The sequence below is a fragment of the Protopterus annectens genome, chromosome 2.part2 (assembly GCF_019279795.1).
Source record: "Protopterus annectens isolate FY-2018-M chromosome 2.part2, PAN1.0, whole genome shotgun sequence".
Lineage (NCBI taxonomy): Eukaryota > Metazoa > Chordata > Ceratodontiformes > Protopteridae > Protopterus > Protopterus annectens.
This window is the reverse complement of record NC_056730.1, coordinates 915208352-915225854: the sequence shown is the minus strand read 5'-3', so window position 1 is coordinate 915225854 and position 17503 is coordinate 915208352. Positions and strand designations below refer to the sequence as shown.

General features: G+C 36.9%; 1 protein-coding gene across 1 annotated transcript in view; it reads left to right on the top strand.

Annotated features, from left to right (window-relative positions):
* PLXNA4 (plexin A4) overlaps positions 1-17503 on the top strand; it is a 2762645-nt gene that overhangs the window by 1727848 nt on the left and 1017294 nt on the right. The window lies entirely within an intron of this gene.

The following is a 17503-nucleotide window of genomic DNA, read 5'->3' as shown; positions in this document are numbered from 1 at the left end:
ATTTTATGTTGTTATCTTTGGTATTTTAGCTTGTCCCCATATTATATAAGTCAGGAGATAGTCACTAAGTCAGTCTGAAAGCATATCTATACTATTTTTGTGACTGGTGTTAGGGGTTAATATTCAATCTAGAATGCTATTTCTATTAGAGTTTGTAAATTCTAGAAGATTCAGAGAATACTTGTGTCAATTCAAAAAGGTTTGTGTGTGGTAAATCTATGGTTGGTGCTTCCTAAGAGGATAGTCTACCACACAGTCAGTATTAATGCCTGTATAATAATCATATCTTATTTGATGAATAAGGTTATCCATGATAGCATATGTTCTAATGTGTCTATATTTTTGTAGGTGTATTTGGAGGGCTGTAGATAGTTGTTTGATATTTATTTAGTTTGAGGGTTGCAAATAAGTTCTTAAACTATGGATAAACTGGTCTCTCAATCTATATAGTAATATATCTATATCTATCTAGCTATACATGTGTGTATATATATATATATATATATATATATATATATATATATATATATATATATATATAGCTCCAACACCATGTAGAGTGAAAACAGGGTCAACAGGTGTGCAAGATCAACTATCACAGAGTATGGGAATATTTCCTTTACCTGGAGATTGTGCAATCTTGGAGTTAATATATATAATTAGCAGGGGTGTGGGGGTACAGCCCCCCACATGGGGGTGTAGCGGGCTTGCCTTCCTGCAGAAACATGCTGTTGGTTTAGTCTGCTCAGGGATAATCCCCAGATAATGTATGTGCAGATATTGGTGCTTTCAACATTCGGATATTGATCTGCAGAGTATCGGGACATGTACTTTGATATAGTGTCCTACACCAACATATATGCATATTAGTATATGGTATGATTTACAAGAGAAGTCTCCAAGAAGTCACTTTTTGGTTATTTTGTGGAATATTACCAAAGGCAAACAGAAAAAGATAGTGAGGAAATCCCAGAAAGCCAGATTCGCTAGCAGTGAATTGGATATGCTCCTCATATAGTAGCTATGGCAAATGATGCACATAATCAAGATGTTTCCCAAAATCCTAGCAAAAAAGATAACCACTGTGAAACATATGATGTTATAAGCTCCATAAGAATCCCTGGTCAGGGGATAGAAAGGGTTCTTGAGCTGGCATCTCCTCCTGCTGTTTGCAGAGCTAAATCCTGGACTACCATCCACATTAATGTCAGATAATGTCTGCAGCTTAGGTCTTTTGGTATGATAAATGTTTAAATAATCAACAGAAGCATTAACAGATAATGGACGTGGAACAGCTCCCCACACAGTAGCCTCTGAGCTCTGACTCTGCAGACACATTCAATCCTCTATTTGTTAAGTGATTACGCCCTGGGCTTTGCCTGCATACAAGTGCAAAACATCTTGTTCTAGCAACTTTCTAAGGAGGTAGGGGGATGTATGTGTGCATGCCTCTCAACTTTACAAAATTTTCACAGAATGTCCTGATTTTTGCCTTATGTTTTTGGTCTGCTCTTCATAAAAATTCTGTTTTTTTTTTTTTTTTTTTTTTTTAAAAATCACTGAGTTTCATACATAATATCCTTCAGAAAATGTATTGCAATACAAATCCTATTACTCTAGCAACTTTCTAAATGTGTCCCTAGTTTTAGGTCTTTGTCCCCAACATTATAACAGACTTTGATCAGATTTCTTGTGCTAAGACATTGAGAGGTGATGTGTGTGTGTGTGTGTGTGTGTGTGTGTGTGTGTGTGTGTGTGTGTGTGTGTGTGTGTGTGTGTGTGTCAGAGGGAGTTAGCATACCCTTCAGCTGTCCAGGTTTTTTCACAATGTCCAGATTTTTGCCCCATATTCCTGCTAAAAAGGATTGAAGTTGCTAATAATGGCAGGCATTTGAGTTTTAGACTTTATATCCTTTAGAAAAATGCATACTAACACACATCCTGTTATTCTAGCAATGTTCTAAGTTCATGAGAACAATATTTATAACCTGTCCCTATTTATTTTAGGCTTTGTCCAGATTTCTTGCACTAAGAGGTTGAAGTGTGTGTGAGAGAGAGTTAAATACAGAATTAGCAGGTGGAATTTATTTTCAAGTGCATTTTCAAGGAAATGTGAACTTCAAGGAAAGAGACATTTACTGCTGCTCATGCTAAGTCTGCTTAAAATGTGCAACTGTTTTGTTTAGCAAATGGTAACACTGTTGTGGTATAGAGTTTTAAAGCAGTGTTAGTAGCACAGCAGGTCGAAAGCTTGCATCTTGATGCAGAGAGCTGTAGGTTCTACTCCCACGGCATGTAGATTTGTATTTGAAGGGGTTTGGGTGCTGCAGTCCTTAGTATGTCCTCCTTTGAATGAGATGCCTAGTAACTATGAACCTGTTTTTCAACTTGCCACCCATTCCCTATTGCATTATACCAGCTTACCATTTCTTTTAACGTAACATAGGCAGTTTATTCTTCAAGGGCAATAGGCACTGAATTTGCAAATGAAACATTGAAATATAAAGTTGTTTTCAAGCAACAACCTCTTCATTGGTTTCAGATCTCTTTAATGTGGAATTATTCAGATGACTTTTACTTCTGCAGAGATTCTGCATACTGACTGATATTGATGGATTGCATGACAGAAGTATGAGTGGCCCTTTATGGTTGAAATGCTCTGAATTGGGCAGTTTGTCATTATTGGTTCATATGATTTGTTTCATTGCTTAAAGGAAAAATGTTCAGAACTATAAATTTAAAACACTCGGCGCTGTATTATACAAGGGATATAATTCAATTATTATATAGTATAATTAATATAATCAGGAAGGTGAATCAAAGAACATTTGCATGATTATAAAAATTTGTGCAAGGAGCCTATAATTTGAAAACATCCCAAAGGTAAACTTACCCTGCCCCTGGCCAGATGCATTTTCTTTGAATGTGGGTTTCAAAGGTAGAGAAGTTTTAATGCTAAGTCTGTTTTCATTGTAAGACTATTGCTTTGTTTCGCTTTAGTAAATGTCTGTCAGTGTTTGTGCTATAAAATTTGAAATAAAAGTTGTAAATTAAATTCAAATATCTGTAATCATTGTAGAAGTATAGCATAAAACAGTATGCACACTGAGAGGTTCGAGCAGTGTCTATGGCAAATGGGAGAAATAGCCAAATAATTGGACACTGGAATGGTTGCATGGGTGGGGCTGCGTGGGTGGGGTGGTGGTGTGGGTTTGCACCCCCCCCCCTTGCAAAAAATCCTGCGGGCTTCCTTGCCAACAAGTACATGCCTTGCATTGATCAGCATTCTGCCTTCATCAAAGGTGATGCCATAGTATTAACTTAAAATGATTGATTTTAATAACTGGATTAGTTTCTGGTGTCACTCTAGGGGAATCCAATATCCGTCAGCATGGGAGGATATGTTCAAAACGCCTCTCTGCCTTCCAAAGGATGGGCTACACCTATCCTCCCAGGCTTCCATATATTGGTGAAAACATTATCTACTGCCTTAGAATCTTTTTTAGGCATTGACAAATGACAAAACTCCCAGCATAGTGAAAAAGACTCATAACCACCTTAAGGTGTTACTGCTCAGTGCTAGGAGTCTAAACAAAAAAAACTCTACACCCTTGAACCTCTCCTCACACTGGAGTATGATGACATCTGTGCCATTAACAGCACTTAGTTTAAAAACATAGAAAGTACTCCAGCAGTGCAAGCCTATAGTGCTTTCCACACATTTAGACCAACAACAGCATAGACTGGGATTAAAGGTGGAGGTGTCTAGATCTACTCTAGCAACAAGCATACCTCAAGGTTGGTTAAACAAGATGATGCCATGAAGCTCATCAATGTGCAGGTCACCATAGATAAGGTCCCTCACTCTAAACTAAACCTATTAGAGGCATTCACCATCCAACCAAATGCCCTATTTGTGGGTGAATTTAACTACCCCTCAATAGACGGGGAAACTTACACTGCCTCAAACTCACAGGCAGAATGCTTTCTGGACTTAACTACTGCAAACACCTTCAAACCGATAATTCTAACCACGGGATCAAACATACTGGATCTGGTACTCACCAACTTGATAGAGCTTGCACAACCCCCCCCACACACACACACACACACACACACACACACACACTCACTATGTCACATCCTCACCAGTAAGGTTGGATTGCAAAGATGTCTCCTTTGAACTAAAATTCAAAGTCAACTCAGAAAACACAGATAACCAATAACAGGAACTATTCTAAGGCAACTACACTGTATTAAATTACCGTTTGTAAAAATTCAAGACTCACCCTAACCCCAAGACCATGGCTACCTATGCAAAATTATTCACAGAGTCCTATACATGCATGTGAACAGCTGCATAGAGTCTGACATACCAACCAGAAGTAAACCCAAAACAAACCACACGGCTGGAATCCTTATCTAAACAGGGTATATAATAACATAAAAAATTCATGGCCAAAATCAGGAAAAACAACTCCCTTAAAGACAAATGCTGTCTTACACAACTAAACAAGCAACTAAGAGATTTAATTAAGTCTAACAAGACCAACTAGAAGGTCAGGATAGACTTTCAATTTAAGGCTAGTCACAAAGCCTTCTACAGCTAAGTCCAAACCCTTGAAGTAATACAGAGCATTTTGTAAAACTGGTGGCTAATGGTACCTCTGTCACTGACTAGGGGGACATAGCAAATTTACTAGCAGATAAATATTGCTCAGACTTCACCCCCACAGCATTTCCAACTGAACTCTCATTTACAATACTTCCCCAAGTTACTAGAAGGGCCCAGGTGCAGACAGCACTCACTAAAGCCAACATCATCACCTATTAGGGTCTTAACAACATCCACGGTCACCTCCTGAACACTGTAAAACCTGACCTATCAGAACCGCTTGAGGTATTGCTCAACTACAGCCTGAAAGCAGGCTATATACCAACTGATTGAAGAACCACAGCAGTCATTCCCTCAGCCAGCCCAGGGAACTACAGACCCATCAGTCTAACAAGTCTAATTTGCAAAGCTGTGGAATGAATTTTCATGGAAATGATAAACCTGGACATTGGCAACCTTCAGTCACTAGACCCATCCTATTTTGGCTTTGTTACAAAAAGGTTGTACCTACTCAAGTGAGAGGACTTCTATGAGAGGGTCACTAAAGCAATGTATGAGGGTAAAACAGTGCATATTCCTTATCATGACCTGGCCAAGGCATTTGATACAGTATCTCATTCAGGCATTGTTTACAAGCTCTTGGAGCTGGGCATAAATCCCTGCATAACTCACTAGACTGCTGTTTAGCCCACAGAAAAGACCCAAGAAGTCAGGATCAGTGAGACTACCTCCATCAAGAGACAGGTCACAAGCAGAGTACCTCAGGGCTCCATGCTGAGCCCACTCTTGTTTGGTGTCAACTTCTTGGAAGTCAAAGCTAATGCTTAAGGCATCAGGCTCACCAAGTTCACAGATGACTGTTAATTGTGAGCTATTATAGATTCATCCAAGACACCAGCATCCTGCAAGAAGGTTTAATACAGACAAATGACTGGTGCCAAAGCCATGACCTAAAACTCAATGCTAAAAAATAGATTATAATGCCCTTTCAGAAACTGTCTTGCCAAATTAGTTGCTCCATCAAATAAACACCCTTAAGAGTTGACCCTGTAGTTAGGGATGTCAGAACATATGAAGACAGTAATCTGGCCAATGACCAACATGTAGCTAAGGTATTAAGAAAATCATTCTGTTTAGCCAACTGACAGGTAATGGTATGGCATCTAGATCCAAGAAAGTTATAGTACTACTTATCAGACCCATCATCAAGTACAATGCCACCTTAGGCATGTGCCTATCCAGTCACTTACAACAGTTGGAATGCCACCAAAGGTTTTTCATGAGAAGAATTCGGGGAATGAATACCCTGTCTTACATGGATCACCTAAAGGTGCTGTCCCTGTATTCAGTCAGTCTCCTACAGGCTGCTAACAGGAGATCTTTGCGTGGCTTACAGGACTTACTCAGACCCAACTTTGATAGATCTGTTACACATGTACAAAACAAACAACACCAGAAACACAAGATCCAGGAATGTGAACTTAATTTCTGACATAAATAGAACATGATGTAGAGGCAGGTATGTGTACCAAAGGATCCCTGCTCTGATAAATAGGACCCCCATCCATGTGTAGCACAGTTCTTCCCTGACCCTTTTCAATTGAAACCTTGAGAATTAGATGGGAAATCAAAAATGTTCCCCCAGTCTGGCCTCTGTGTCTTTTATGGACAGAGGCTATCAATAAGAAAAGTATTATCCTAACTCACATCCTTCACACAGAAATGAATTAGTTACCCCCCTACTAATATCCCTCCTCGGTACAGATGCCAGTGATACTCGGGGACTAAATGGGTTTGCAGTGCATGAATAGGCTTACAAGGGGCCAAGTTGTTGTTAGCCTAGTAAAAACCTGCAAACCTATGAAGTGAAAAAAATGAGGGTGAAGATCTAGATCTTAGACAAGAAAGAGTGGAAGTGGAAGAGTTGAAGAAAGGATGATAGTGGGGGTGGGCACTATGAAGAAAAATGTAGAAAACAATGCACTAGATAAAGTCCACAATCCAATACATGACAAAGAAACACATATAGAGATGGAAAACAGGACTGGGGTATTAAAAAGACAGGCAGAAGAGGGAGATATGAGCTCTGAGTTGGAAAAAAGTGGAAGGTTATTTTGTGGTAAGGGTGAGGAAGAGAAAAAGGAGACTGAAACATGAAATAAAACACACACACACACACACACACACACACACACACACACACACACACACACACACACACACACACACACAAACACACGCACACACACAAAAGGAAAAGGTTAATATAAGTATAACATCACTGAATGTGAATAGTATGAACAGTGATGTGAGAAGAATGATGCTGTTTAAATGATGTGAAAAAACAGATACAGAGATAATTTGTTTACTAGATGTAAAATATACAGATAAAGGAAGAAGGTGGAATTTGAGAGATGATGTGGAAAAGAAAAGTAAAAGAGAAAGAGTAGGTAGCGTCACCAAAGGCGGAGCACATCAAAGGACAAAATCCAGAAAGAATGGTTCCACCACCAATCCTGCTAAAAACTTGAAACTTGAAAACTTTTAATAATAAAACTATGATGAAATAAAACACACTGGCTCATAAACCGGATAAGCGCTTTCGGTGTAATACCTTTTTCAAATCCTAAATGTTAGCCAGTAAAACTTACCTTCATTCTCTGGTATTCACTCATTCAAAGGTACTTAGTAGCCATAGCAGCATGTGCACCCTTTCAATTAGGTTATTTAGAGTGCTGAAGAGGTTTTCCTTTTAGTGCAGGTTTTAAAGGAACAAATGCATTCAGACCTGGTGCCTGATCTGAACGCAAGTTCATTATTCACTTCATTTCTTCAATTTCTGTTTGACTTAGTAAATCATCACCTCTTAATGTTTCATGGAGTCTAGTTAGTGTCATAAACTTAAAGGAATGACTACCATGTGCACTAATGTGCATATAAAGTGCATTACTAGCAGCTTTATTTCTTATGCCTGATAAATGTTTTAGGATATGTTCTTTAAACATTTGATTCGTTTTCCCTATGTAGTATGCCTTACAGTGACTGCAGGTTGCCACATATATGATGTTCTTACTCTGATAAGTTGCAAATTCTTCAAATTTATAGTTCTTTTTAGTTAAGGGATGTGTAAAGATATTTGAGTTGTTAATGTAAGAGCATGCCTTGCAACTTCCACATCTGAACGTATCAATTCTCCTACTCATTTGAAAGCTCCTATTTTCAGAGAAGGCTTCAGTTTCTGTTTGTTAACGTAACAGTCTTTTTAGATTTTTCCTGTTTTTAAAAGAAAAACTGGGTTGGTCTCCCAACAATTTCTCTAATTTTATTATCAGATGTTAATACTGGCCAGAATTTCTTAATGGTGTTACAAATAGCAATATTGTCAGTACTATATGTTAACTGACATCTCAAGTTAGACTTTGACTCTTTTTGTTTACCCTTAATTATTCTTCGTTGATCCAAAAAATAAGGTCTTGCTGTCCAAGATTGTCGTTCCAAAGTACTTGCTTCATTAGTTTGTGTTTCTTTGACTGTATATCCCCTCATGGTAAAGTCATTAATGAGTATAGTTTGCTTTTCCATATAGTATTTATCCCTCGTGCAAAGTTTAGATACCGGAGTTAATTGGTTGGTCACTATATTGTCAATAACATGTCTAGGATGCATACTGGTATTGTGTAACACATGATTACGCCATACAGGTTTTCTATACATTATAGTATTAATACATCCTGTGTCATCTAGCATCAACTTAACATCCAAAGATTCTATCTGCATATAAGAGGAGGTCATTTCAAATTTCAAAAATGAAGTTGTGTTGTTCAAAAAACATGCAAATTGCAACAAAGAAGTTGTCACCTTCCCATAGAAGAAACATATCATCCACAAATCGATTGTAGAAAATTATGTTGTTATTCCCTATGTTGTTACCGGGTCTATATTAGATTTTCGAAAATTTCGTAGAGCAAATCACTATAGGTCGACACCTAGTAATCGATCTACAAAATAATCGAAAATCTAAAATAAAAAAAATTAAAAACACAGAAACATAAAGTAAAGGGCAGGGGTGCAAGCTCCCCTGCACTCCACACCCCCACTACTTAGCTATACCAACTCCGAGACCGCACTTCAGTGCAATACAGTGTGGAAATAGAAGATTTCCATTTCCTACACTGTAGCGCGATCTCAGAGTTGGTATATTTAAGTAGCGGGGGGGGTGCATGGAGGCTTGCCCCCCTGCCTGCACCCTTTACATTATGTTTCCTTGTTTTTATTTTTTTTTTATTTAGATTTTTGATTATTTTGTAGATCAATCACTAGGTGTCGACCTATAGTGATTCGCTCTATGAAATCTAATATAGACCCGTTGTTACCATCCACTTTCCAAAGCTCTTCCCATCTTGCCCGGACCAAATTAGCATAGCTATTTGCGCCTGGGGTTCCCATTGCTACTCCCGATTTCTGCAGATAATAGACACTATCATATAGAAATACATTATTATATAAAACCAATTCTAGGAGACTGCATATTAGATGGATATCAGTAGTTGTTTTGTGTTTCACACCAAAGTCTCTGATGGCTTCAATCCCCCATTCATTAGGTATGGATGTGAATAGATGTTCACATCCAAGATTACTAATAGTAAATCCTTATGGGTATTCATCTGATGTATTTTATTATAGAGTCTATTCAAGAATTCAGCCAAGTCCTTAATCACTGCAGATGCATGGGTTAGCAATTTCTTTAACTCCCCTTCTATAAAAATAGAAAGGGGTTCAGTTGTCCATCCTTTTCCTGAAACAATGGGTCGCATAGGAGGGTCACATAGATTCTTATGTATCTTAGGCATTCCATACATGTTAGGTATAGTAGGATGATGCACTTCAAAATAATCAGACAGCTCTTTAATTATAGATCTATTCATCAGTTTGTCAAAAAGAGTAACTTGGACACTTCGTATAATTCTATTCAGTTCTCTTTTATCAATCCTCTGGTAGGTAGTTATATCTGCTAGCATCTCCTTCATTTTGATGTCATAAAATGACATATCCATAACTAAAGCTGCCCCTCCCTTATCAGCTTTCTTGATCATAGTGTCCTGCATATTCTGTAGTTCAAATAATGCTTTCTTCTCATTTAGAGTTAGGTTATGGAAATGTTTACTTCCCGTCTGTTGGCTATATTCAACCATAATGCATAATCATACAAAGGCTTCTACAGTCGGATGACAAACAGGAACAAATGTACTTGGTTTCTTGTATCCATATCTGGCTTGAGATCCTTCATTATTTGTATTTCCAAAAAGATATTTCAAAGTCACATTTCTTCCAAAATATTTTAAATCTACAGTAAATTTACTCATGGGTGAGTGCAAGGAGGGTATAAAACTCATTCCCTTCTCAAATAACTGAGTCTGGTCTCTAGTTAATTCAGTGCTTGATATATTAAACACAAGGGAATCATTTATTCCTGAAACCTCCCTTTCTTCCTCTCTCTGCTGTGAGGGCGTACTTCCTTTGAGGTGTTGTTCTGCAACAAAAAGGAAGCTGTTGGTATAGCAGTAAATGTACCACTCCATCTTTAGGTTTAGTAGCATTCTGTATATCTAGGTTCATGTTGTTGTTTTGAATAGATATATCTTCTTCGCCTTGCTCCGATAGTATTTCAGTACTCTCAGTATCAATTATCGAGCTAACATTGTTCTCCAGAGTGTGAATCACAGCTCCATGAGTTTTCAAAACTTCTGTTTTATTCTGTCTTGGATTAGTGTGCACTTCTGCTTCTACTACAATTTTCGTTGGTTTCCTAATAGGAACCTCTTCCTTCTCATAGTTTGTTGTTAATCCAGTATTTCCATTTGTTCTGGTCTGTATGGCCATCTTCTTATCTTTCAGCCATTCAAAGTGTTGAAGTATTACTAAAAGAAGAAGAGTTTAAAATATTAAATATAACGGTCGTGGTTGCAGGGAGAGTTTTAGTGTGTCATGTAAGAAAGGGGCAGAAGTTGTTTAAAGTAGTAGTGTGTAAGCGTATACAAATGTAAATGAAAGAAAAATGTCTGAGGAAATTCAAATTTCTGTGATACTAAATATGTGTATTATGATGGTGGAAGACTTTAATTGTAATTTAAAAAAGGATAAAAAGAAAATAGTACAAGACGTTTGTAGGTTCATAGATGTTTACTAGGCTCATGACCACAAGGCCCTTTTTAAGCCTAGCCATGCATCTCAAATCTCTGACAAGTTCTGATACCCTTGATAAGTGTAAGCATGGGCCTGGGAGATGAAACATTTACAGGTTGCCTATGTCCATTAGAGACATAAGTGCCAAACCAGGGATGAATTTCCTTTTTCCATCCAGTTGTCCAAGTTGCACTTGAATTGGGTTAGGGAGGAACTCTGCTTCACATGGATAGGGAGCCTGTTCCAGAGATGGGATAGTCTCTGGGATACATACCTATCTCTCCAGCAGGTCCTATTTATATCACAGGCAAGGTTTAAGTCTTTAGAATGGGTAATTCTGGTGCTGTTTGTTTTGTGGATATGCAGGAGGTTCATCAGAGTGAGGTCTGACAACGCCCTGTATGACAGACGTAGATCTCCCCTCAAAAGCCTGTAGGATACAAAATACAGGGATAGGGCCTTGGACATTTATGCCCTGTATTCTTTTAGTGAGAAAACTCTGTGGATATTCCAGTTGTTGGATATGCCTGGTTAGGTACATACCAAAGGGGGCATTACTCAGTGATAGATCTGATGAATACTGAATACAGTGGAACAATGACTTCCTTGGATTTAGATGCCATACCTTTGTTTATAAGTTATGCAACAAAGAATGATTTCCTCACCGCTGTAGACACATCATGGTCAAAAGCTAGATTACTATCTATGTCTGTCCCTAAGTCCCTGACTACTGGGTCAGCTCTAAGGGGTGTGCTGTCAATATGATAGTTACCAGAGATGGATGACTTCTCAAAGGAAATGATTATGCATTTCTTGGAATTTAGTTTTAGTCCATTGCTCTGACACCAGTTGTTTGTCTGTGTCAGCCCCTTCTGGAGAACATTTGTGTCAGTGTGAGATTCAATGACAGCTCCTAATTTGCAATCATCTGCAAATTAAGTCAGCCAGAGACCACTGACATTGGCATTTACTTCTGAAAAGTAAATGCCAAAAAGGAGAGGTCCAAGGACTGATCTCTGAGAGGACTCCACTTGTGACTGGCCGCTTAGTAGAGGTGGACTGCCCAATTCTAACTTCCTGGGTCCTGTCTGCAAGCCAGTTGGCTATCCACTAGGTGACATATGGGTTTGTGCCTAACCTTTTGAGTTTGTCAACAATGCCCATGTGAGGTATTGTGTCAAATGTATTGGCTAGGTCAAGGTAGGCAATGTGAATGATTTTGTCTTCATCCATTGCTTTGGTCACCTTCTCAAAGAAATCCACCAGGTTGGGTAGGCATGATCTGCAATTGAAACCAAACTGGGTTGGGTCCAGTGTCTGGAGGTTTACTATATCTCTGTGGATCACCTCCATGATAATTCTTTCCATGGCTTTACATATAAGACTAGTGAGACTTATGTTAAAATGCTGGGACAGGTTGTAAATAATGGTAGGTTAAGAAGAGGTAAGAGAAGAGAATATATTTATAAGAGGGGTTTACTTAAAACAGAGATTGATTATATTGTATGTACATATAACATGAAAGAAATAAAAGATGGAATTAGGGAAGCAAAGATTTCAGATCATAGCACTGTATGGGCAATACTAGGAGAGAATGAAAATGTAATCAAAGAAGGAAAAGGACTAAAATGCTGACAGGAAAAATTGCATTAATGGAATGTCTAAAAAATAAAGATGGCAGCGGTGAGAAGCTGATATGACAATGAAGCCATTTTATGTCAGTTTGACAAAATGGTGGATGGTGTGTAAAGAATAGTTTAGAAATATGCATTTAAAACTAGAGAGAGAGCAATGGAATAAAAAAGAAGACATATAATAAGCAAAAAGAAATTTGTGAAAGAGTAGTGGAGAGAGGGTCATCAGGATTCCTTGAAGAAGCATAAAATTAATTCTTTAAACATAGTAAAGAAAAATGGAAATATTGATATTTAGACAAAATATTATTTGAAAGGGCAATATAAGAAGTTTCCCCAGTTATTAGGTAAGACATTAAAATATAATGAGAGAAAAATTAATGCAATGAAGGATGAAAAAGGGCAGTTAACATGCAAACAAGAGTAAATTATGGATGTAGTTGAAAGGTTTGCTCAAAATATGTATGAGAAAAAGAATAATGGGGGTGTATGGAAAGTAAAAAAAAAAAGATGAAAAAGGAAGTTGTGGAAAAAATGGAAAAAAGAATGGAGAGGAAGGAGTTAGATAATGCTATAAAGGAAGGTAAAGACGACTCCGCACCAGGTCCAGATGGAGTACATTATAGTTTTTTATAAATAAATCTCAGGTTATGAAAAGGATGTTTTTTTTCTAGTCATAATGAATAAATGGATGGGGGAAGGCATAAAAGAAGAAAGGATTTGTAAGCAGGTTATAAAATTTATATAAGAAAAGGGAGAGAGGGAAGAAATAAAAAAAAAGTGAAACCAATTACGTTTGAAAATACTGAGTAGAAAATATTTATAAAGATTATTCAGAAAACAATAATGGATGTAATGAAAGAAGAACTGGATGAAGGGTTTAAATGGAAAAGGTAAATAAAATGCTAATGATGGTGAAAGAAGAGACTGAGTGTATAGCTAAGGGGAAGGAGATGGAAAAGTAACAGTGTGTGATGCGGCTACGCACGGCCTTTGATAGTACTGATAATGGGGAAATATTAAACATTTTAAAAGAATGCGAGGGAGGAGAAAATATAAGGAGAATAATTCTTGTGATGTTAAATGGTTGGGTAGGAAAAACGATAAGACAGGGGTGCAGGATAAAGCAATGTTATCCACTGTGCATGTGGATATTTGGGATGGTAACGACTGCAGTTATATAAACATGTGGATTAAGGTTAGAGAATGGTAGATGGGAAGTTAAGAAGTGGATAAATTCACCATTAATATTAACCTATGCAGATGATTTGGTTTTAGTACCCAACAGTAAATATTGGATTAAAGAGATAATTTATGGAACAGAACAAATTTTGTGAACAGTAGAGTTACAGTTACACAAGTAAAAGGTAAAGGATTTGGAGATACTGGAAGAATGGCAGGTGTTTATTTTACCAGAAGTGAAACTGATGTTCTTGGGGTTAAGTCTGGAAGATAAAAAGTTGCAATAGAACAATGCAGAGAAGTTCTAAAATAATACAAATGCTAATTGATTGGTGGGTGGTGTTTCAGTTGTCCCTAAAACAAAGGTGTATAGATTAAATGCATATATTTTAGGAAAGCTAGCATATTTAGACAGTTGATGCATTTCTCCAAGCAGTATCGAAACTGAATTGTTAGATGTGTTTTCTGTTTTTTGTGAGAAATAGGACTGAATCCATTTAAAACAGGGATAGTTTATAACTTAAAAAGGGGGAGCTGAATTTAATAAATCCATATGTTTTCTTAGCGTCAATAAATTTGTTTTGGTTGTTAAAAAAAGTGTCTGAAAAAAGACAATACAAAGAAATGTTTTGTTTGAAAAATGTTTTATTTTTGAAATATAAAGGAGCACAGATGGGTTGGGGTGAAAAAAGGAAGAGAGAAACAAAAGATTTGGAAGAGAAGAGATATGAATGTAAAATAAAGGTATGAAAATTGATATAAAGAAAGTAGACACTGAAAGGAAAGAATAGTATCAAAAAATAATGAAAGTGAACTTTATGTTGATCATTGGGAAAAATCTGTGGTGAATATAAGAAACCAGTAATCAAAGGGCAGGAAAGAGTTGAATCTTTTTTGGAGCCAGTGATTTTCCGTGGTGTTTTGGACAAACTGCTATTTAAAACTAACATGAAACATAAAATGGTAGAACAAAGAATAAATAATAGCTGTAATACTGAAAACACATCGCAATATTGTTTTTTGGATTGTAAGAAAAATGAAGGTTTGTGGACATTATTCAAAGATGTTCATGCCTGTAAAATATTTAAAAGTATTGATAAGGACATGGTGCTTTATGGGAAAGATAAGGCTGTGAATGAAAAAGAAATTTAAAAATGGGATAGAATGTTATTCTGTTTGTTGTTTACATAAAAGATGTGAAGAATTGATGTATAGCAAAAGAAAAGATGATGAAGTAATATGTGGTACAAAAATGGTTATGGAAGAAGGAGTGGGGGAGGGATGAATTATGTTTTACATGTATTTAAGAAAATGAGTGTGCAGAGTGTCTTATTATGATGTATAAAGTGTGACATAAAGTGTACATATAATTAATGTGTAAATAATGAAAGAAATATAATAATGCAGGCCCTGTTCTTCTTTCCAAAAGTGCCATGGGATCTTTTACATTGACCGAGGCTACCACCAACTAAAATAGATGGGGATCTCAGTTTAATGTCTCACAGGGATGAACACACATGTAGTTGTATCTTTCCAGTAACTGCGATCCCCACCAGCTGTAGCTTCTAATTCCTGGGAGCATTGTACTGTCCTTTTCTTATGCACATATAACATGTAAGGTACCCACTTATAGCATGGAAAGTACCATTAAATCTTCTCTGGCCCCACTGCAAATGCCAGTACAGAAGACCTGCCATTGAGGAGGACTGAGCTGCTTTCCTGTTGGTTTCTGCTTTTCAGACTCTTGTTTTCTTCCTGCATTTCTATTCTAGATGCTTTCCTGAAGCACTGGTGTTGGGCTAAGATGATGAATTAATATACTTGGCCTTCATTGCTCATGTCTTCTTTACACATGCTTGGCTCATCAAAGCTTCCTGTTCTTTCTTCCTTTTACAGGCCTTAACATACTGGAGGAGTTCTGAACAAACTCTTGATGGGAGATTGTAACTGTCTTTGGTATTTTAGCATGATGTCATGCAGTCTGCTGTCTCTGATTAGAAGTCTATCTGCGAGTGGAGCAATGTCTTGACACCTGAAGGGGGACCCTTAAGGTGTATGCAGTAGTGGTATTACTGTCCTCCAATCTACATACTTTAGCATCACATTAGATCACTGCCTTTAGTCTAACTCTGATTTGGTTTGAATTTCATGATGGGATTGGTTAAGGTGAACATGAAACAATGTCAACAGCATTTGATATATACTCTTTCCAAGCTACTTTTATTAATTTATCTTTACTGTGTCACAATTATTTTTTCTTTTGATTGTTCCTTTCTTTACTCAAATCTCAATCTGATCTATTTAGGGGTTTTCTTATGACCTAAAAGAGTAGGAGATATAGTTCTTATTAAGGGGAAACTTGGCAATGGAGATTTTTGTATATGAAGATTCTCAAGGTTGATTCCTATTTATATGAAGTGTGAAACATAATCACAAGATATTTAGTTTAGCAAACCAGGTTGTGCTTACATCGCTGAAAATCCATTTAATGTATTAAGCTTTTCTGTTGACACCTACGGCCTAAAACAACCTTAGGTGCTATAAGCAAGTTATTTATGAATAAAAGTGGATACATGTGACAGAGAGGCTGTGAGGCAGAAAATGTCAGGGCCAGAAACATCTGTCCTTAAAATGCCTTGATAAATAATTAAATTCAGTTATAAAATATTGCTGTTTTTAACTGATCTTAGGCAGTGTGTATGTTTAAGCATGCATAGCTTTCCTTATGTCTAACATCTGAGACAAGACCAGACCCCTTTTTAATTTTTAACCTTTAAGAGCATGTTTCATCTAATCTGTTAAGGACAGAATAAAGATATTATTCATAGGCTCAACATAAGCATATCTGAGTATAAAATGGCTGAAAATAGTTATCTGAATGATGCTGCAGAAAACTGATACATCAGTCAACATTATATATTTCAGCACCATTTTTGGAAAAAACAGAACAACCAGGTCTGAACTAAGGATATGAGTAAATTATGTACATAAGTAGATCATTTTCTTTTGTATACTGTACCCAAACATTCTAGAACTTGATTCCTGTCAGATTATATACTTAAATCCTCTCTTCTCCGAAACTCTGAAAACAAAACAAAACACTGTTAATGTCCACTACAGAGTTTTTAAACGTCATCTTTACAACTGTTTACAAATTAAATTGCCTCACTATATGTTTAATATTTCTTTGTAATCCCTTCCCTCTTGTCTTTTAAGTGTTCTCTTCTACATTTCTACTATTCCTGCTGTTGTATACATTATTTGTTTTCTGTTTCTTATCTTTCTGTGTCCTCTTTTGCTGTACAGTTTTAGTATTCAGTACATCCCAGTTCAATTATTCAATTACCTACTCTCATCAGTTTTTCTTTAGTGATTATTTCATACCATATATCTTGTTTGCCCTATTTTTCTAAACCTTTATGTAGCCTCTGCACTCTATATTTATAAATGTCATATGCCAGTGGTAAAAACATCAGAAGTATGTGTATCAGGACGAGGGTTGCCATTCATTCTGTATAAGATAATAATGTACCATGTTTAGCAGCATACCTAGTCAATTTTAAAATGTTGCTTAGAAAACTAGTTTTCTGATGTATGTCTGGCAGTTGGCATAGAGGATTAAGGCTATTATCTGTAGTTCCAGTGGTACAGGGTTTGAATCTGTTAGTCCTCATTTGCCTGCTGTGTGACTTTAAGGAGGTCAGTTAACCAGACATTGCTTAGGAGCAACTGGGCATTTTGGACCGTCTTTGCGGTAGTCTTCTGGACTGCAAGCCTAACAATTAACTACCTATCAGATATGAACCATCTATTTCCTTTTTTATAATTTAGTGTTACTGGAAGTTTTCTACTCTGACTCTTGCTGTAAATAAACATGTGACCAGATGAA